This window comes from Pogona vitticeps, chromosome 4 (genome assembly GCF_051106095.1).
Source record: "Pogona vitticeps strain Pit_001003342236 chromosome 4, PviZW2.1, whole genome shotgun sequence".
Taxonomy (NCBI): Eukaryota; Metazoa; Chordata; class Lepidosauria; order Squamata; family Agamidae; genus Pogona; species Pogona vitticeps.
In genome coordinates this window covers 49,452,999-49,475,000 of record NC_135786.1, presented here as the reverse complement: position 1 = coordinate 49,475,000, position 22,002 = coordinate 49,452,999, and the positions used below count along the sequence as shown (strand labels likewise).

The following is a 22,002-nucleotide window of genomic DNA, read 5'->3' as shown; positions in this document are numbered from 1 at the left end:
AATCACATAATCTTCAGTGTCTTTATACAAATGCCAGGAGTACAGGAAACAAATAAGAAGAACTTAAAATCCTAGTTCAGGAGGGTAAATATGACTTGATAAGGACAACTGAAACTTGCTGGGATGATTCCCATGACTAGAATATAGCAAATGAATGATATAAATTGTTCAAAAAGAACAGAAAGGAAAGGAAGGGAAGGGAAGTGGAGTAGTTCCATATGTCCAAAACACATATTCCTGCATATAAATACAGGAGGATGAGCTTAGTTATCCCAACAAGAGCATCTGGATTAATATAATTGGACAAAAAAAGGAACATGATTGTTGGAGTCTACAACTGACTGCTCAATTAAGAAGATGATGCAGATGAAACTTTTGAAAAACAAATAGCAAGTATTTCAGATAAACACAATGTAGTAGTAATGGGAGACTAATTATTCTGGTATCTGTTGGGAGACAAATTCTGCCCAATATGGACCTTCTAAGAAATTCCTGGCTTGTGTGGCTGATAATTTTCAATTAAAAAATGGAGGAAGAAACCAGAGGAGTAGCTATCCTGGATTTGATCCTAAACAATGGAGATGACATGGTGAAAGGGGTGGCAGCAATAGGAACTCTGGGTGAAAGTGACTATGTTATACTTGAGTTCTTGATTTTAAAAGAAACAAAAGCAGATATAGCCATTACGTATATACTGGACTTTGGGAACGCCAATTTTAAGAAACAGAACAATGACAGGTACGGTCCAATGTACCATCTCTCATGTGCGACTCCTCCCTTGCCACATGTGTTTCTGCCCTCACCCTCATGCAGGAAATTCCATCACAACTGAAATCAAAGGGACTGTGCAGAGGAGGAGGAGGAAAGCAGCTCAGAGGGAGGGAGGGTTCCATGTGCACAGTCACACATCTTAGAGAGAACCTTGGTAAAGTTTCATGGCAGGAAATCCTAACGGGAAAAGGAGTCCAAAATGGGTAGGGTTTTTTAAAAAAAAAATTCTAAAGGAACAACTATAAACAATTCCAACAACAAGAACAAAAAGATGGAAGAAAGCAAAAAAAAAAAAAAAAAAGACCAGTGTGTCTTCAGAAAGCTCAGAGAAGACCTGAAAACAAATAAAGGACACATAAGTAGAAGGAAGGAAGGAATAGTACAGATAAGTAGCAAAGAACTGCAGGAATGGTGTTTCGAAGGTTAAAGCTGAGAATGAGCTACGGTTAGCAAGCAATATTAAAAGCAAGAAAAAAAGCTTTCTTTAGGTATGTGCTAAGCAAAAGTCAGAAAAAAGAAAGTGGCTCAGCTGCTCAGTGGGAACGGGAAAATTGTAGCAAACAACAAAGAAAAGGCAGAAGTGCTCAATTCCTACTTTAGCTCAAAAAGGGTCTATGGCACTCCAGGCAAATGTGAAGTACAAAGGGAGGGGACAGGACTGTAGTTTGAGATTGATAAATAGTTAAGGAATATCTTATTACTTTGAACGAGTTCAGATCTCCAGGACCAGATGAGCTGCATTCATTAGTACTGAAGGGACATAGTAAGTCCCAGAACCAATGTCTATTATATTTTTCAAATTAGAGAGGATAGGTGAAGTGCTGGACGACTGGAGGAAGGCTAATGTTGTCCCTATCTTCAAAAGGGGGGGAAAGTAGGATCCTGGGAACTACAGACTAGTTGGATTGACATCAATCCCAGGGAAAATTTTGGAATCAATTTTAAAGTGGTCGCTCTGCAACTACGTATCTTGAAAACAGTGCAGTAATAACCAGATGTCAACACAGATTTGTCAAGAGTCAATCCCACCAAACTAATTTTATCTCATTTTTCGATCTAGTAAGCCCTTGGTAAACACCAAGGATGCTGTAGAGATAATATATCTTCACTTCAGCAAAGTCTTTGACAATGTGCTCCACAAGATTCAGATTAGCAAGCTAACCAAGTGTGGGCTGGATAAAGCAACTACAGTGGACCCTCGACTTACAGACGGCTCGACTTACAGACTTTTCGAGTTACAGACTTCTCTGGCTGCAAAATTTAGATTCGACTTACAGCCGGAGAATCGACTTACAGACCAGAAAAAACCCAAAATGGAACAAAAATAGAATAAAAACCGCTGGTTATGGGATTAATCGGTTTTCAATGCATTGTAGGTCAATGGAGATTCGACCTACAGACTTTTCGACTTGCAGCCACCATTCCAATACGGATTAATTCCTTAAGTAGAGGGTCCACTGTATTAGGTGAATGCACTGTTGGTTACAGAATTGTATTGAGAGAGTGATTATTAATGGCTTATTTTCAAATTGTGAGGTGGTACCAAGTGGGGTACCACAAGGCTCAGTCCTTGGCTCACTGCTTTACAACATTTTTATTAATGACTTGGAGGAACAGATGCAGGAAATGCCTATCAAAATTGTGTATGACACAAAATTAGGCGGAATAGCTAACAGGAAGACCAAAGCAACATTCAAAAAGCCCTTGATAGGCCTGAGCACTGAGCTGAAAACAACAGAATGAACTGGAGTAACTGCAAAGTTCTACACCTGGCAGGGCCATATTAATCCATGGCTAAAATATGCTAGTTAGGCCAATACCATGATGGCCATGTGCTGAGAAATTTGAAGCACAGTATGCTTACTTCCATTTATGTTTTTAAAATTATCCACTGATCTTTTAGGCTGTGATTAAATTTTAGGTACATGTGCAGCGTAAAATGACTTACAAGAAATTAATGTCTGGCTGTGTTTTGGTTAATCAAGATATTTTTGGAAGGCTCCTGCTTATATAAGACAGAAAGCAGAAGATGTTGCCCCTTTTCAGTTAACAATTTTTCAACTGATATAACAATTCATCACGGGAGGGCCCAATATTCATCTATCCATCTGGAATTTTATCTATACGATTCTACCTTCTCAGTTTTACATATAATAGCTGAATTCCAGTAGTAAGATACAGCAAGAGTAGGCCTATTGAATTAAAGGAATTTACAGAGGAGTTAGTTCCCCAAATCCCCTCTGATCCAATAGGTGTACTCTATTTGTGGCTTACTACTGGAATTCATCCATTATTTTGTAATAGTATGTGTTGTTTTTTCAATAAATATTGCCACGGCATGTAAAGTGTATTGCTTTCTTCAATGTTCTGACTAAATATCTTATTTTACCAACTTAAAATTGGAATAACTTTGTGTCAGTCACTGTCAGGCATTCAGTCTCAACCTACAGAACAAAATATATTAATGTAATAATAGATCAGTCATCTGCTTATATGCTTCAGGTTTGAGGAAGATGCCTGACCATTTTGTTTCCTTAATAAACAGCAGAGACTGGTAGAAAAGCAAGTTCTCCAAACTGTTTCCCTCAATGAAACAGATAAGGAAAAAGCAGTTTCATTAAATACACATCTCCACAGTGTTGGGAATCAGCTGAAGGGTTTCTAAACGGAAGACTCTGGCTTTACTACCAGCATGAGGCTTTGTGGCATTATTTTATTTTTTTCTTCACTATCAGTTTCTCACTGCCCACAAGGATAATCTCTGAAGAGAGGATGAAACAACTCAGCAGGATTACAAACTAATGATGATTAGCAACATTTCTCACAAGGCAAATATTGTCTGATTCTTCCACTTTGTTGTCTGCTTTCATCTCCCTGATTCACAAGATGTTCTGATTGTCCACTTCCTAGCTCATTATCATCCTAGCCTTATGCCATCCTTTTCCTGACCTTTGATACTTCTGGTTTTCCCTTCCAATCCCCTGCAATAATTTCTCTATGAGTAATTGCTATGTGCTATAAAGTCTGTTCATATTAATAACCTTCAAAATGTGCTATTATGAGCAATGCTGTTCCTGTCTTGCAAACTAAACATGTGGCTTCCTTTATTCAATCAAATCATCTTGCATTCTCAAAGGCTTTCACGGCCAGGATCTGATAGTTGTTGTAGGTTTTTTGGGGTGTCTGGCCGTGTACTTGAGGTTTTTCTTCCTAACATTTCACCAGTCTCTGTGGCCAGCATCTTCACAGGACAGGAGTCAGAACTCTGTCTGTGCTCTGGTGCAGTTTATGGGATAGTTGAGCATTTATAGCTGTAGGATCAGCTTTTTGTCCCAATATGATTATTGCTTAACTGTAGAAATTGTTCTTGAAATTCTCTTGTTCCATATGGTCTATATAAACTGGCCTCTGTACCTTGTTTGGGGCGACTCCCTGGGCCTCTTTCTGGGTAAGTGGGCTTTTCTTGCTTTCAAATACAATAAATCTATGTGATGTTCATTCTGTGTATGTTGGTGAACCCCATCAGCTCTAAGGACCACTTCCCTGATAGTAACATGTAGTGATGAAAACAATGAATACACAAGGATGTCCCCTGAGCAACTGCAGCACCCTGTCAGCTGATTCTTCCACTGTGAGATGCAGCATCAAATTACTTCTGACACAAATGAGGAAGATTGCATGATTGTGAACCAATAAAGTGAAATGAGGAAGAGAAATAAAAATGGGACTGTTTCAGGTTTTGAGATCCACCAAGGCATTCTGTTGATATTCACTATCAAGATGTGAAATTTTGCATGTATAGATTCTTAAAATGATGAAGAGGGTATGGAAAAATCAGCCCTGAAAATGAAAGTGCTTTTCAAATTGAGGCTTAAACAATAGTTTAGTACAGTCATTCCAAAAAAAAAAAAAAAAACCTAGCCAGCTATCCAGCCAGGCAAGGTCACTGAACAACAGCATTCTAACAGTTGACCCTTTTTTAAAAAAATGATCACTGGGCATGAATAAGGGCTGCAGGTTTTATAATTTGCATTCTTTCAAATTATAATATTCTGACCTTCCAGATTTCGGGAGGTCTAGATCTTTTATGCTGCACATCTTTGTAACTCCAGGCTCCATAACATTTTTAGTCATAACAATTAAGTAGTGGCAGCTTGTCAGATACTGAGTTGCAAACCATTAGCATTATTCCACATGATAGAATAACTGGATTTCCTATTGAGAAAAAAACACTTCGGCTCTCCCTGCTGGAAAAATGTAGCAAATAGCACTTTGGAATTGATTTGATGGGATTTTGTCAGGCAAGGAAGCAATTTAAGATGGAGAGTTCCAAGGAGGGACTACAACATGTGTTGTAGCAGGAATGGGAGCATTTACAGAGGGAAATTGTTGCACCTTTTCTGGCTGATACTGATGTCCAACCTTCCTTTGCCTTGCCACTTGTCAGCTGAGGTAACAACCTCTTTAAGTCACCATTGGAATGAAAATAGTCTTCCCTTATTTCCTCGCTTCCTCTTTTGCTGCCACCAACCTTTTAGTGCCACTATGTATGTTTATTCCCCCTTTTACTCAGGCCTTTATCACACTCTTTACATATCCAGCCCACAAGCAATAAATTCAGCTTGAATAAAACGAATAAGGTTTTATTAAAATAACATGAATAAAATAGTGTTGTTTATTTCTAGACATAATGTTCATTCAGCTCAGTCCTTCACTCTCTCTGTCAATTCTCTCAGACTGCTCTCTCTCTGACCCCGAGACTGCTCTCTGACCCCAGACCCCCAAACCACTCTGTCTATGATCTCCTGTGCTAGACTGCTTCACAAATCTCATCATCACTCCACTCCTCTATTTTCTCCCATCCAATCAGAATCATTCTTACCAATATTCCATGCTCCTCCCACACTCCCTCCCATCACAAACTTACCAAATCAGTGTATTTCATTCAAGCCATTTACCTTCACAATACATTTAAATATAATTAGGTGTCATAGCAGCATCTCATTAGTGGTGTAGCGAAAGCATAATGAATTTATCACACTCATACAGAGTTTGAGCAACAAAACTGCATTTGATTTAAAATGGCATTGTGAAGGCTGGAGAGGACAGGGAATTCTCCATCTGAAAATATCTATTGTCTAAACTCCCCTATAGTTCTGCAAACATTTCAGCGCCATTGTGCATTTAAAACCATGTCAAGCAGCAACCTGCTTCAGAGGCCACAAAATAACAGAAACATTTATGCATGGGAAGAGAATATATATATTTTAGCATTTCTACAAACTAACATCAGATGGCAGCAAAGTACAATACATGGAGTAAGAATGTGCCAGAAGTACAAAAGCCTTATAAGGAAAATGTGGAGTATTGATATATCATACAGATTGAGTTATTTGTCCTATACCTATATACTTTACGCATAATGCACTATAAGGAAAAAAATAGGAATAATTTAACTATCACTATTTTATTGAGGATTGCATCTGTTCTCTTCACACTCTACATCCTTGATAGCTCAGGGCGAGTTCAATTCCCCACTGTGCTGCCTTGACAGGGGTTGGTCTCAATGATTCACAGGGTCCTTTCTAGCTCTGCAGATTAAGATTAGTAATGGGGGTATTCATATACAAATATGAATATCCCCCCACAGGTGGAAATAATGAGGGGCCAGACTGTCCACACACCATTTTGCTGCTGACGTGAGCTTGACGGAGCCTCCCTATTGCGCCGTAGTCCGCAATGGATTAGCCACTCTGCAACCTGGCAGAGAGGCTCATCATCCTGCCTCCTGCCAGGAGTGGCTACTCTATTGTGGACAACAGCATGATAGGAAGGCTCCATCGCGCTTGCCTCAGTGGTGAAATGGTGAGTGAACCGTCCAGCCCCATGTGGCCAGACCCTCGTTATTTCCACCTGTGGGGGGGGGGGCGATATTCATATATGAATACGAAAAAACCCATCTGTAATTAAGATTATTATTAAAATTCTGTCTCAATCTCTGTAACAGATCTCCTTCAGTTATTTCCAGGCACTTAAATTCAGTCAAAAATTCTCTGGAACAATTCTGTTCTCTGGAAAAGACCATAGTACTGGCAAAGGTTGAAGGCGGCATGAAAATATGAAGACGAAATAGACAGTGATGGCTAACCTTGTTGAGCCCGAGTGCCCAAACTGAATAAAATAAAATAAAATAAAATAAAATAAAATAAAATAAAATAAAATAAAATAAAATAAAATAAACCCAGTGGGCTGCAAGGCATGGCCGTGGCGGAAGTGGCGATGGTGGAAGCGGAAGTGGTGGCGGAAGGAGGAAACCTGGCCATGGAGGTGCCTCCAGACTCTTCTCCAGATCCGCCTCCAGTTGGGCCCGGATCCTGGCCTGCCACCTGTCGGGGTGCTAGCACCATGGCTGCAGCTGCCTCCTCAGGTTTGGCTGCTAGGGGTAGCGACCTGGTGACTTGTGGCTCGCGTGCCCGCAGAGAGGGCTCTGCATGCCAGCTGTGGCACACATGTCATAGGTTCGCCATCACTGAAATAGGAGATGAATTGACTCCCTAAAGGAAAACACAGCTTTGAGTTTACAAGAGTTGAGCAGGGCTGTCGAGGACAGGACACCTGAGGAGTTTGCTCTTTCATAGGGTCACTGAAAGCCAAGGCAACGTCACAACACATACCAGCAACAAAAAAACTCTGTCAAGTTATAGACTTTCCTTGGAGGGGTTGGTCTATTCTCTGCTATTTTCAGTTGCCTCTCACACATACCCTTCTTACACAGTTCTGGTGCCTTTTAACCTGTGAAGTGGTGTGATGGCACTTGCTTTGTGGTCACCCATTCCTATTTATTCTTAAAATGAAATTTGCCTTTCCCACTGCTACAGCTCATTGATTCAGTGTTCTTTCTGATCTCTGCATGGTAGCTTACTCCAGGAGCGGTTTCCTCAGTTATCGAGAGCTTGTTTTTATATTAGAATTGCACACTTGAAATTAGATTTTTGTCCCTATGTACTTCATTCTGCACTAAAACTGAATTTGATTGGACATTCACCATTTTGAACAATTCTTTTGAGAGCCTGTTAAGAAAGTAGTAGCTGCAGAATGGTAACATATGGGTATTGTTTATTTTGGTTTTGTTGTTTGATATCATTATTTTAAAGGCCTTTTTAAAATGTCCCTTTTGTCTATTCTTGTTCTATTTTGCCCTTTTAAAATCAATACTCAATCATTGCTTCACCGTAACTTTGCTAACTCCCTTCCCCCATTTTATCACATGACATTTTATGGATGGCTAGAAGAGTCTACAACTCCTTTGGGGTGCTCATCAATCTCTTCAGTTATAAACAGAAAGAGCAAGTGGCTATTTCTGCCTCATACACATTTTTCACTGCCAGCCAATACGTCCTCCACAGAAGAGAAAGCCTCCTCTTGCTGTCCTCTAGTAAAACTGATAAGAATCCACTACTACGTACCTACAGGGATTTCCCCTTCCTTCCATTTTTTAAAAGAATAGGAGGTAATATGCCAAAGCAATAGATGCCAAAAACTAATCTCTTTATGAGGATTTTTTTAAAAAAAGAAAACCTTCCATTTCTAGAATTCCTGTGAACCTAAGTCCTATTCAGGCATTCAAAAAAGAGTTAATCTCAAACTGGTCAGAGAGAGAGAGTTTTAGCCTCACTCTGTGCCACTCACTGTCTCCATATGAAAAAGGGACAGTCCAGACAGTGAGAGGCAGTAACATATGGAGCCTCTCTACGTAGTTAAAGATCCGGAAAAATTAGATTTCCTGACTGTGGTTGCAATGAGAGGTCCTACAGGTAGCAGTCTCTTCTTCAGAGGGTTCCTAGCTCGTTAAAGACAATGACAGATGGGAGAGTGGTTAGAATTGTTTCCCTCATGACAATTTCAATTTAGGACAAAAACAAAGATAAATGTACTGCTGCATCTTTAAGACAAACAAATATATTTTGGCTGAGCTCTCATGGATCCCATCAACTTTGTCATATACTGTACAGGAATTAGATTGTACCCACAAAAGCTCACCATGAAATAAATGTTAAGTCTTAAAGGTGTTTTGTCCTTGTTTCTGTTATGTTTTAGTTGTAGCTCAGATTAATAATATGGCTTCCTCTGTCAAAAGTGCCTTCAGATGAACTCTTTTTTGAACACCTGAAAAGGACTCAAGTTGTGGGAAGGTAAATTGTAGAGGTAGTTAAGGACATGCATGAAAAGACTCAGAAAGGGGGGGGGGATTTTAGTTCTCTCCACTTCTGTCATGGATATGCTGCCTTAATACACAGAGGCATTTGGAGACTCATAACAGATCAGGAAATAGTGTCAAAAGGGCTCTCTAGTAAATCATTTAGATCCCACTATAAGTCAATTTTGAGAGATACATTTTGGAGTTATATCCTTGTAATCATGGGGGGGGGCAATTATTAGTAAGTAATTATGAATTATTTTTCTGAAATTATTATTCTTTCCCAAAGTATTAAAACTAATATTTCTAATTCTGCTGTGATATCACTTAAACCAGCTGAGGTTCTTTTATGCAAACCAATGTACTGTATAACTTTGTTTACCATTAAAAATATCAATTGCATATTCAGTGATAAATCTGGTATTTATTCATGGGAGCATTATAAGATAAACAAATTACTAGCAGAAAAGGAAGGGTAAAGATTTTAAGATATTAAGTGAAAACACAAATTTTATCTCCTTAGCCTTGGAGCTTTGTGTTTGTTTGTTTGTTAGACTTCTACCCCACCCATCTAGACCAAACGTATACTCTGGGTGGCATTACAAATTTTTAAAAACAGTGAAACTAATAAACATATATGTCGCATTCCCCCAGTGTCCCCTGTTTGTTTCCCCTCAAACACAGGTCCACCTTTGGACATGATGTGCTATTTTCTCCCTTTACACGCTGCCACCAGTGGATCTTTATCCAACTGTACCAAATATGTTTCTTAGACCTGGGCTGCCAAATATAACAGGTTTATTTATTGTTTGATTGATGAATCACAGAAGAAAGTCATAGATGCTCTTTTATGGTTCAGTCATTAAATTTGGATAGGATTACACATTTGCTTGTTTGTGTTCATTCACATTAACCCCTGTAACAATATCTTATGACTATCTATTTTCTATTCCTTTTATCTCTTATCTATTCTCTAACACACACCATCTTTCCAATCTCTGTCCCAACACTTCAAAAATTCCTCTCCAACTCCCCTCAGTCTCCAACTGTTCTCCTGACTCCACCCGTCCTGTCCTGCCATAGGCTCCTGTTCTAGAGCACCATATGACGGACAGGCATGACTTGGGCATTCTGCCACAGTATACTATGAATACAAGATGGCAAAAAATGTCAAAATTTAAGATACAGCAGGAGGGAAAGCCTGCCCAAATAGCCAGGTCTTAACTTTACTCCTGAAAACAGCCAGAGAGGGAGCTAAGCGGATCTCCATGAGCAAGTTGTTCCAGAGGTGAGGGGCCACTGCCAAGAAGGCCCGGTTCCTCGTTCTTTCCTTCCAAACCTCCCTCGGTATTAGGCCCCTTAGTGGCCTGGCTAGAACAAGTGACTCTGGCAGAACTGGGCGGGAGGAGGCACTCTGCCAGATATCAAGGTCCTAAACCATTTAGAGCTTTATATGTCATAGTGGTCATGTCATACAGGGTTTATATGTCATACAGGGACATTGTGGTGCTGCGGGTTAAACCGCATGAGCCTCTGTGCTGGAAGGTCAGAAGACCTGCAGTTGTAAGATCAAATCCACATGACAGAGTGAGCCCCTGTTGCTTGTCCCAGCTTCCACCAACCTAGCGGTTCAAAAGCATGCAAAATGCAAAATGCAAGTAGATAAATAGGTACCACCATGGTGGGAAGGTACCGGTATTCTGTGTCTAATCGCACTGGCCATGTGACCATGGAAGATTGTCTTCGGACAAACACTAGCTCTATGGGTTTGAAATGGAGATGAGCACCGCTCCCTAGAGTCGAACACGACTGGACAAATTGTCAAGGGGAACCTTTACATTTACCTTATGTCATAGTTAAGACGTTGAAATCAACACAGAAATGAATGGGCAGCCAATGCAAGGCTGCTAGAGTAGGGGAAATATGATGGTACCTTTTCACCCCTGTAAGAAGTCTGGCCACCGTATTCTGCACCATCTGAAGTTTCTGCATCAGTCTCAAAGGCAGCCCCACATAGAGTGCATTACAGTAGTCTAATCTCGACTATGAGCACATGGACCAAGGTGGTGAGAGCCCCCACATCAATCTGCCAAAGATGGAAGTGTGCAGAACAGACCACTGACGCCATCTGGGTTTCCATGGTGAGTACCAGGTCCAGATGTACACCCAAACTGCGAACCTCACCCTTAGTGGTAAGAGTCACCCCCCAAAAAGAGAGGGAGTTTCCCAAACCACTGATGTCTGGGCCACCCACCCGAAGGACCTCTGTCTTGCCCAGGTTCAGCTTCAGTCCATTCTCCTACATCCATTGCTGAACAGCCTCCAGGGAGTGCTCAAGGGACGAAACAGCATCCACTGTTGTTGGAAAAATGATGTAGAGCTGAGTATCATCAGCATACTGATGACATGAAGCCCCACATCCCCTAATGACCCCTCCCAACGGCCTCAAATAAATGTTAAACAGCATTGTAGAGATTATCAAGTGCCGCAGAACCCAGTAATTGAGGCTCCATGGGACCAAGAAACTCTCTGGGGACGGTCCTCCAAGAAGGAATGGAGCCAGGAAAAAACCAGGCCACCAGTTCCCAAATCAGAGAGGCTCCCCAGGAGGATACCATGGTCGACAGTATCAAAAGCTGCTGAGATATCAAGGAGGACTAGCAGATACATTTTGCCCATCAGCCTCCCTCAATAGGTCATCAAACAGGGCGCCCAATGCCATTTCCGTGGCATGGCATGGCCTGAAGCCTGACTTAAATGGATCCAGGGCATTGGTTTCATCCAGAAGAGCCTGCAACTGGTTGGCCACCACCCTCTCAAGTACTGAGGAAAGAAACATTGGTCATGGACCTAAAATTACCAAAATCCTCCACCACCAAGCTTAGTTTCTTTCTAATGGGCCTAGTGAGTGTTTCCTTGATGGAGACGCCCATTTAATTATTGCTGTAGCCCATTCAGACATTATATGCCTGGCTGCTTTCATTAGTCAGGCCGGGCAAGGGTCAAGAGATGAGGTGGTGGCATGACAGTGATCAAACACTCTGTCCACCATGTCTGATATCACAGGCTGAAAGTGTGTAAGTCTCATCGGGCAAGATGGAGCGCTGGACATCTCTGCTTCATCCACTGTTTCAAATAGGGGGTAAGGTCCTGGCAGATGGCCTCCACTTTTGATTTTTAAAAGGCTGAAATTGGTCAGGTGAGATGCTAGTGGGAAGCCAGTCACTATGACCAACTCCAGATAGATCACGGACTGTTCTGCCTGCTGATTGGAAGCTTCACTTATCTGAATAGCGAAGTAAGATCGACTAGCATCCTTCACCTTAGATTGGTAAAGGTTAGTCATGGTACTAACAGCTATTTGATTATAGAGATGTCTCCATCACAAGCTTGTATAATTTTGAGAACTGGAAACATATTTTGTTTATTTTATTTATCTACGTGCCATCTACTTTTTATAGGCTGATTTGTTGGAGCAGGATTGAGGACTAATTGCCAAATGTAGCTCTCAGCAGCCTAAACTGGCATAGCCAAAGGATTATGGGACTTTTACTCTAGCAGTATCTGGAGGGCCACAATGGCCCACCCTATGTTGGTGTGTGACAGGAAGGTAATCCTGCCTCTTAGCATGATGCTTTGATGTTTTGCTTCATTCAGTTTTATGTCAGAGCTTGGAAAAATGCCTTTTGAAGTACAACTGCCAGGACTCCCAGTCAGTTGTGTTCCAAAAAATGTAACTTGTTCAAACTCTGGATCACCAAGGATAATGATAATTCACATCTTAGTCCAAAACCATTTTAAGAGTTGAGATGTAGTTCTAGCCAAATATTGCCTTGATGCTAAGTAAATTGCAGCATTGTGTCTTAGGAATCCCTGAGAAGAGATGTCAAATTTTATAAACACTGTAGATCTAGCACCTCTCTTCACCCATATCAATGAGACAGACCATATCCCAATATCATGGAAAACAGCCATAGTGGTCCCGTTTTATAAGAAGGGGAAAAGGGAAGATCCAGCCAACTACAGGCCAATAAGTTTGCTGAATATTATAAGCAAACTCTATGCAAGGCACCTCCTAGAAAAACTCCAGGAGTGGCTAGAAGTAGAAAATATCACTTGGGCAGAACAAGCAGACTTTCAGCCAGGGAGATCCACAATAGAACAATGCCTAATTATAAAGCATCTTATAGAGAAATACTCAGCCAAAGGAGTAACATCACTCTATGCCGCCATTGTGGACTTTAAATCAGCATTCGATTCTATATCGAGAACACACCTCTGGGACAAATTAACAGAGTCATCTGTAGACAAAAGACCTCTATATGTAATCAGGGCCCTACATGAAGAAACATACTTGAGAGTCAGGTGCAGCAGACAAGGACACCTCACGGAATCTGTGCAAACGCACAGAGGTGTTAGGCAAGGCTGCCTACTGGCACCAGCATTATTCATCTTTTACATAAATGACTTATCAAGCTGGATTAACACCACTGATCTCCATTCTCCTAAACTTGTAGATAGAACAGTGCCAGCTTTACTCTATGCTGATGATACAGTAATTCTATCCAGAACCCCCGTAGGGCTGAGGAGGGCACTTAAGAAGCTTGTCTCATACTGTGAATACAAATCCCTAACTATTAACTATCAGAAGACCAAGATAGTTGCCTTTGGACAGAGACCCAAGATTCAGTCATGGCAAATAAATGGACACAGTATCAAGCAGGTGAACAGCTTCAAATATCTAGGGGTAGTACTACAGGCCTCGGGATCTAGGCTTCAGCATAGTAAATTTGTGGCAGATCAGGGAGAAAGATCGGCAAATAGCATAGTAAAATTCCATCTCTCCCAAGGAGGGTCCTTTATACCAGCAGCCCTCAAACTGTATAAAGCAAAGGCACTAGCTCAGCTGCTGTACAGCTCATTCACGGGCCCACCCAGCTCTCACTTTTCATCACAAGAAATAGTTCAATCCAAATTTCTAAGAACTATACTCCAGGTTCCAAGATGTGTGTCGAATGCAAGGATAAGGCTAGAAACAGGATGCCTTAAAGTAGAAGCCTGGATTAGGATTCAGTCTATATATATGTGGCTAAAGGGACAGTTAAACCCAAAAGGCCTATTTTCCTTGATATTTAATGATAACTATCAATCTAAATGGGTTAAATTGGTCCAGGGCTACTTGGGGAAAATTGGCCTCTCACCTCAGGCACTTATATCTTCTGGAATAGAGCAGGCAAAACAAATAGTTAAACAAAGAATAGAGGACAATGAATATCAAACAGACCTCTCTGGCATTCAAAACATGACAGCAAGGACTTACATCAAAAACTGTATGGAACCGGCCAAATATTTAATGTCTTTGGAAATTAAAGGAACTAGAAGAGCCTTTACTTTGGCAAGGTGTTTGGCCCTCCCCTCCTCTGTACTAGAAGGGAAGTATAAACATACCCCTTTTGCTGAAAGGTTATGATCCTGCCACCTGAGGGAGATCGAGACCATACACCTGCCCATTCTTCACCTGCCCATTGTATGAAGCAGTGCGAAAAGAGACTGTAACCCCCTTAATAGATAGATTGCCAGGACGTTTGGAGGGAAATAGGCTTGAGTTCCTTCTCTTGGATGTTGATGTGCAGATCACCTGTCAAGTTGCGAGATTCTGTGTAGCAATACTTCGACTGCGGAAGTAAAATACCAATTAGATTGCAGTTCCCAGTTGTATGTATGTCAACATGTTAGAATTGAATACTGAAAGTTGGAAATTTTAAGGTTTTATAAGGTTTTATACTTATGTGACTGGTCTAACGACCATAAATAAACTTATTATTATACTGTAGATTTGTGGTATTTTCCATAGCTCATTAACTATAAGAATGCTTTTGACCTATCGGTGCAAATTTAGAGTGGCTGTGTTTTGAATTGTATTAAGTGACACTTTTTTTCCCTTCAGGAATATAAATTAACACATGAATATTGATGAAGCAAAAGGTCACACAGATTGAAAGATAATTCAAAGACAGTGCCCTGAGAATGCTCTTCTCCAAACTGTAAGTTTGGCCTGGTCAATTAGGCAGCTGTCAGCCATTAAGTAAATAAGATAAACAACGTGACTGAATTGTAACTACCTGCCTAATCCTCTGCTCTTGCTCTCTGCCTATTTTTCATTAAATTCTGTCCAAGTATCTTTCCGTGATTAGTTTATTAGAAATAGTCAGTCTGAGATTCCAATATGAAATAGTGTAAGGCCAGCCAATACAGCTGAATAGTGGAAAATTCAAGAGATAAAATTAGGTATTTCTTCAGGCAGGACATAATTGAACTGTAGAATTCACTACCACAGGGTGCAGTGATGGCTTCCACGTTGCCGTCATGAATAATTGCAAGGGGGAATTAGGCAGCTGTATGGGGAAGAAGGCTATCAGTCGCTATTAGTTAAATAGTTACAGATGCTGAGTCTGACCTGGTACTTTGGCAGGACACTCAGTGAGAGAAAGACAGAAACTCCCCTCTCGTAGAAGCAGGAAGTCCAGGTCCAGAATCAACGAGTGAAATGATTTGTTGTAGAACCCTCTTTGCTTGTTGTTTGCTTTATCCTTCTTCTTTCATTTGGACTGCCAGGTTCTGTATTATTACTTGCTCTCTGGTAATATGTGGTTATTTGACCTTGGCTTGATTACTGACCATACTGCTGGATTGTTGTCTGGACTCTCTCACACTTGTAATGTTTGTCTGTAGTAAGAGAGACACAAAGCACACCTGTTGACCTGCTAGTGTCTCTTCAAAAGCCACAATGAAAATCATTGATGGTGTGGTTTCATTCTGGGATTAATCCTTTACTGGGATAATGTCAGCTGTAATGAATTATGGGCTTCTGTTCTTTGCCTGGTAGGTCTGCACATTTCTGTAGGACTCATGGAGGAGTCAGGCATCCTTAACAGGTTCTGATTGCTCTACTGTATATGATCTAACCCACAAAATATACACCTTAAAGAAGTTCCAGATGATCTTGGACCCCCTCAGATTCAACTGCAGTGTTGCATTCCTGGGAAGGGTGGTGTGGATTCACCTTGCAAGAGTTCCTCCACTGCACCTTTATATTTGGAGTATGAGCTGGATGAAGGAAGGTCTGCAGGTCTAGCTAATGTTCTACCCCATTTCCACGGGTCTCTTTCTCACTGGCATCCTTGGATCAGGGCACCATACTGCATATACAATCTAATGCATCTGGAAGCTTTGGTTTTGGGGTGTCTGTTAGGAGCCAACAGTGTGCACAGCATTGGCTGCCAAACTGATGGTGAAAGAGCCTTTGCAAGACTTCATTTCTTAAAGTCATTTCCAGTTTGCCAGAATCCTTGCAGATGCAATGACCAAGGTAAGTCTGCTCCCTCAAGAATTATGGTGCTCACTCATTCAGAATTTGGTCTGACCCCTTGGTAGTGAAGGCAGGGCTGCCCTCAGCCTGCATCCAGAGCATAGCTCAGTAGAGGTTTTTGACTACATAGGTTATGTCTACTGCCAGGCAGGTGCTGGTAACTAACAATTTGTTCTTCTGGTTGCAGCAATTCTTCCCAAGTCTATCAATGCAGCATCACCCAATCACCAGGGATTTACAGTGCGTTGGAGTCTACACCTGGGCCTGTGAGACATGGATAGGGCACATTGGTTCACTTTAGGACATGCTGGTGCCAGTCATTCTACATTGTGCTGAGTAACTCGGCTCTACTGAAGTCCTAATGGTATAGGTGGGATGGAATAACCTTCCCACTCATCTGATCTGCATGGCAGAGACTGGTTCCACATCTCCTAGCCATGCTGTCTGTAGAGTTGAACTTAATAATCTTAGAACTACAGGGCTGGAACGGACCCTATGGATCATCAAGTCCAGCCCCTGTCAAGGAGGCACAGGGGGGAATTGAACTCCTAAGTTCTGGCTCTGCCACCAGATACCTAAACCACTGAGCTATCCAGCAGTTAAATAAAAGCCATAATCAGTACAGGGCTCAGGATCTCTGTAAAGTTGCGATTACAAGAAGAAAAGCCAGCAAAACCTTGGGCAAGTAGTGGCAGACATGGTGATACAACAGTAATCCAAATGTTTTCTCTGGACAGACAACACTGTTCCAGTTGGATAGCATACATTTGTGAAACCGAGACAGGGTATTTGGCTACAGGGCCTGAGGGATGAGCTTCAGAAATTGTTGCAGCTGCCATTGATTTGTCAGATATCCAAGTTAGACAGGGCCTGTTCAGTTATTTTATATGCTGGATGTAGAGCTGGATCCAGCTTGCCAAGAAATGGTGGACAAGACCCATGAGTGGGGAAACCCTTTCAGATCTTGGGGAAAGCACAGAAGAAAGCTCAGCTAGAAATCACGCTCCGTTTCAAACCTGGATGGCAGAGAATCCACTATATATAGCTGAGCATCCACATGGTTTCAGTTTCTTTCTATGGTTTACTTTAATTTTTATCTGAGTTTTTAAAATTAACCCTATGGTTGAGAATTTGGGGGCTGATATATTATTTTCCTGTCTGTTGTTAACTACCCCGAATAGTGCTTTCAGCTAAGCTGAGTGGTATACAAATGTAATAAATAAATAAATAAATATACATAGAGTTTGGTCCTCTTTCTGTATATATTTAGATGTAGACACCACATATTCCACAATGTGATGATATAGATCAGAGGCAAGGGGTCTATGGCCCTGTAGATGTAGTTGACTCATACTCCCACCGGTCCTAAACGGTACGGCCATTGGTTAATGATGATGATTAATGATAATGCCACAGTCTTCTTCCTCCCTGGCATAGATGGCTGACATCATGAAAGGTGGAACCCAATTAATATTTTTCCACACCTTTTTTTCTGAAAAATATTAATACATAGATTTCATTTAAAAAAACTCAACTAAAGATATATTTTTACTGGATTATTATTCATACAATGTCCTAATCCAATAACTGGGGATTAAATGAATGAGACTTGTATGCTTAAAATACTATATCTGCCACTCTTCATTGAATGCATTATGACAGTTAATCCACTCCCACATTCAGTTTTCCCCTCTAAAAGGGTTCACCCTCCTGAAATATATCCATTTGTACCAAACCTTGAAACTTTGTTATAAAGACCTTCTGAATGTACTAAATTGCATAGAAAGTATTGTTTATAGCGTTGACTGGCCTTACAGAGACCTCTCTGACAGCTTTTCAGTACCACTATGTCACATCGTATTAGAAATAATGTTTCATTTGCACAAACAGTCTATTTTAATGTATTTAAGAAGACTGCTAATTTTAAATATCTTCATCTAGTCATCAGGACAATCCTGCAGCAGTTCATTAGGAACAGACACATTACTGGTTGGTCTTTAACACATTGAAAAAACCCAAAGGTTTCCCTTAGAAGCAAGGCTGATTGCCCTTGAAACAATTGTTTCAAAAGTTGAAAAAAGAAAAGGCATCTGTAGTCTTGGGCAAGCTGCACAGTCTCATACTGCCTGCAGAAGAAGGTAAATTGCATCTGAGTACTCTATACCCAGAAAACCCTGGAAAGAGTCGCCGTAAATCAGAATTCACTTGAGTGCACATTAATATTATTACCTCTGTAAGACCTAAAGTGGAAGACTTTAAATACAGGGCTGAATCCAGGCTACAGTCCAGCTTTTTTCCCCCATGGTGATGAGGGGATACACACAGTGGTGGGATTCAAATAAATTAACAACAGGTTCTATGTCCTAATGATAAATAAATAAATAAATAAGTAAATAAATAAGTAAATAAATAAATAAGTCAATATTTAAATATGTAAATATGTAAATAAATATGTAAATAAATATGTAAATAAGTAAGTAAATGCCCAGGACAGTGGGATCTGATGAGGATTTCTTCCACAGTGGTCTCCCTACTGCCTATTATCACAACTACTTCTCACATAATTAAGACATCTGGATAAGTGCATCTGTTTGGGCATACTGCTGCTGTTACCCTCACCATGGGCATGTGCCAAAAACACACACACAAACACACACCTCACAGTGGGTGCTTATGACCAAGTTTGACAGAGAACTGACACATCTCTCCTTCCCTTTACCTCCTATTTTGCCCTATAGCTCACCAGTAAAAATTGCTTCCCTCCCCTTTCCTGCTCCTGAAATGACTGATAGCCCTGTTTGTTGTTACCTGGAGGCAGCCTTTGTGCACCTGTTGTGGAGTTCTTCTCCCCCCCCCCCGCTTCCTTCTGGCTTGGAAGGTATGTTCCCTTTTCAGTCTGTTGCCACTCCACCTCACCCCCACCACCTCAATCGGTCCTTCAGTTACTGACTCCTCTGAGGTCTCCTCCTTCTCCATCTTTCCCCTCCACCCCGCACCCACCGCTTCTCCTCGTCAGTCGCTTTGGGGGTGTTGGTGTTGCTGGCGGCGCTGGTAGTGATGATGGCTTCCCTCAGAGCCCTGGCAGCTGCTTCCTCTTCTCATTTTCCACTTTTCCTTCATGCCACAGTTTCACCAAAAACATAAGACTCCCCCCCCTCCACTGTCTTCCCCAAATTTCCACCTTCCATTTTCATCTCCTCTGTCCTCCTCTGCTGCCCCTTTTCTCCTTCAGCCCCACACAAGTCCTCAGGGAAGAGTCCTACAATACAAGCCTTAGTTTTCAAGGAGAGTGCTGTGTAACCCCATGCAGTGCAGGTTTAATCTCTATTCCCTGCTCTGGGGAAACAAGGAAGGTAGTTGTGTGGGAAGAAGGGAAGGAAGAAGAAGGAGAACCTCACTTGCCTTGAAAGGCCCATTAGGGTCATCTTGAATGGCACGTAACACACAATGCCACAATCATTTAATCCCTCCCCATTCCAGGTTCTGTGGAAAAGTCCTACTTCGGGCACATCATGAGAAGGCAGGCATAGATTGAAAAAGACCATAATACTGGGAAAGGTAGAAGGCAGCAGGGAAAGAGGAAGGCCAAATGCAAGATAGACCTAATCCCTAAGGAAACCACAAGCTTGAGTTTGCAATAGATGGGCAGGGCTGTTGAGGCCAGGCCATGTTGGAGATTGCTCATTCCTAGGGGCACCCTAAGTAGGGGGGAATTTGACGATACATAACAATAACAGCAACCTCAGGTTTTGTATGTATTTAACTGCCAGTTCCAAAAAGTTGAAAGGTTATTCCCTTAATTGGTTGTTGTGGGTTTTTCAGGCTCTTTGGCCGTGTTCTGAAGGTTGTTCTTCCTAACATTTCTTCCAGTCTCTGTGGTGAGCCGTTAGGAAGAACAACCTTCAGAACACGGCCAACGAGCCCAAAAAACCCACAACAACCATCAGACCCCAGCCGTGAAAGCTTTGCAAATAAATGCCCTTAATGGGGGGACTACAACTCCCAGAATCCTGCACCAACCACAAAGACAGGGTTACGATCTCCCTCAAAACAGTGGCCAGAGAAACCCATTGGCCAGTTATTTATTTATGAAATGTATGCTTTTTTTGCAGCTTGTGGGTTCTGCTCTTTTCGTCTTGTTTTCAAATGAGTCACTTTTTCTTACAAAATAATTGTAAAAACATGTTGACTCAATACTAGGCTGCCACGCAAGCATCTCCCGCCCACTCCCCAATTCACCAACATTTAATCCCTCCCCATTCCAGGTTCTGTAGAAAAGTTGGAGGCAACAGGAAAAGAGGAAAACCAAATGTGAGATGGATTGACACCATCAAAGAACCCACAAGGTTGAGTTTGCACCAGCTGTGCAGGGCTGTTGAGGACAGCGCAAAGGGGCAACGTTGCAAAAACAGAAGCTTAAAACAGCATGCTGACATGTGGCTCTTCAAAGAGGACTATCCCAATTAACAAAAATTCAATCATCTTTGCAGACACCCTTGGCCTGATCGGATCGTATGGCAGATACCCTGGACTGCCAAAAAATATGAGTAATTGGGTTCTAGATCCAATTAAGCCTAAATTATCTCCAGAGGCAAAAAAAAAAAAAAAAACCCTGAGGCTGTACTACTTTGGGCACATCATGAGAAGGGAGGCATAGATTGAAAAAGACCATAATACTTGGTAATGTGGAAGGCAGCAGGAAAAGAGGAAGGCTAAATGCAAGATAGACCTACTTCCTAATGAAACCACAAGCTTGAGTTTGCAATAGATGGGCAGGGCTGTTGAGGCCAGGCCATGTTGGAGATTGCTCATTCCTAGGGGCACCCTAAGTAGGGGGGAATTTGACGATACATAACAATAACAGCAACCTCAGGTTTTGTATGTATTTAACTGCCAGTTCCAAAAAGTTGAAAGGTTATTCCCTTAATTGGTTGTTGTGGGTTTTTCAGGCTCTTTGGCCGTGTTCTGAAGGTTGTTCTTCCTAACATTTCTTCCAGTCTCTGTGGTGAGCCGTTAGGAAGAACAACCTTCAGAACACGGCCAACGAGCCCAAAAAACCCACAACAACCATCAGACCCCAGCCGTGAAAGCTTTGCAAATAAATGCCCTTAATGGGGGGACTACAACTCCCAGAATCCTGCACCAACCACAAAGACAGGGTTACGATCTCCCTCAAAACAGTGGCCAGAGAAACCCATTGGCCAGTTATTTATTTATGAAATGTATGCTTTTTTTGCAGCTTGTGGGTTCTGCTCTTTTTGTCTTGTTTTCAAATGAGTCACTTTTTCTTACAAAATAATTGTAAAAACATGTTGACTCAATACTAGGCTGCCACGCAAGCATCTCCCGCCCACTCCCCAATTCACCAACATTTAATCCCTCCCCATTCCAGGTTCTGTAGAAAAGTTGGAGGCAACAGGAAAAGAGGAAAACCAAATGTGAGATGGATTGACACCATCAAAGAACCCACAAGGTTGAGTTTGCACCAGCTGTGCAGGGCTGTTGAGGACAGCGCAAAGGGGCAACGTTGCAAAAACAGAAGCTTAAAACAGCATGCTGACATGTGGCTCTTCAAAGAGGACTATCCCAATTAACAAAAATTCAATCATCTTTGCAGACACCCTTGGCCTGATCGGATCGTATGGCAGATACCCTGGACTGCCAA

At 41.6% G+C, this 22,002-nt stretch overlaps 1 long non-coding RNA gene across 1 annotated transcript in view; it reads left to right on the top strand.

Moving 5' to 3' along the window:
• Window positions 1-2,107, top strand: part of LOC144588678 (uncharacterized) — a 10,971-nt gene extending 8,864 nt beyond the window's left edge. The window contains exon 2 of the long non-coding RNA XR_013544333.1: window positions 1-2,107. This exon is cut by the window's left edge and continues 2,736 nt beyond it. This is a non-coding gene — a long non-coding RNA (uncharacterized LOC144588678).
• The last annotated feature ends 19,895 nt before the right edge of the window (window positions 2,108-22,002 follow it).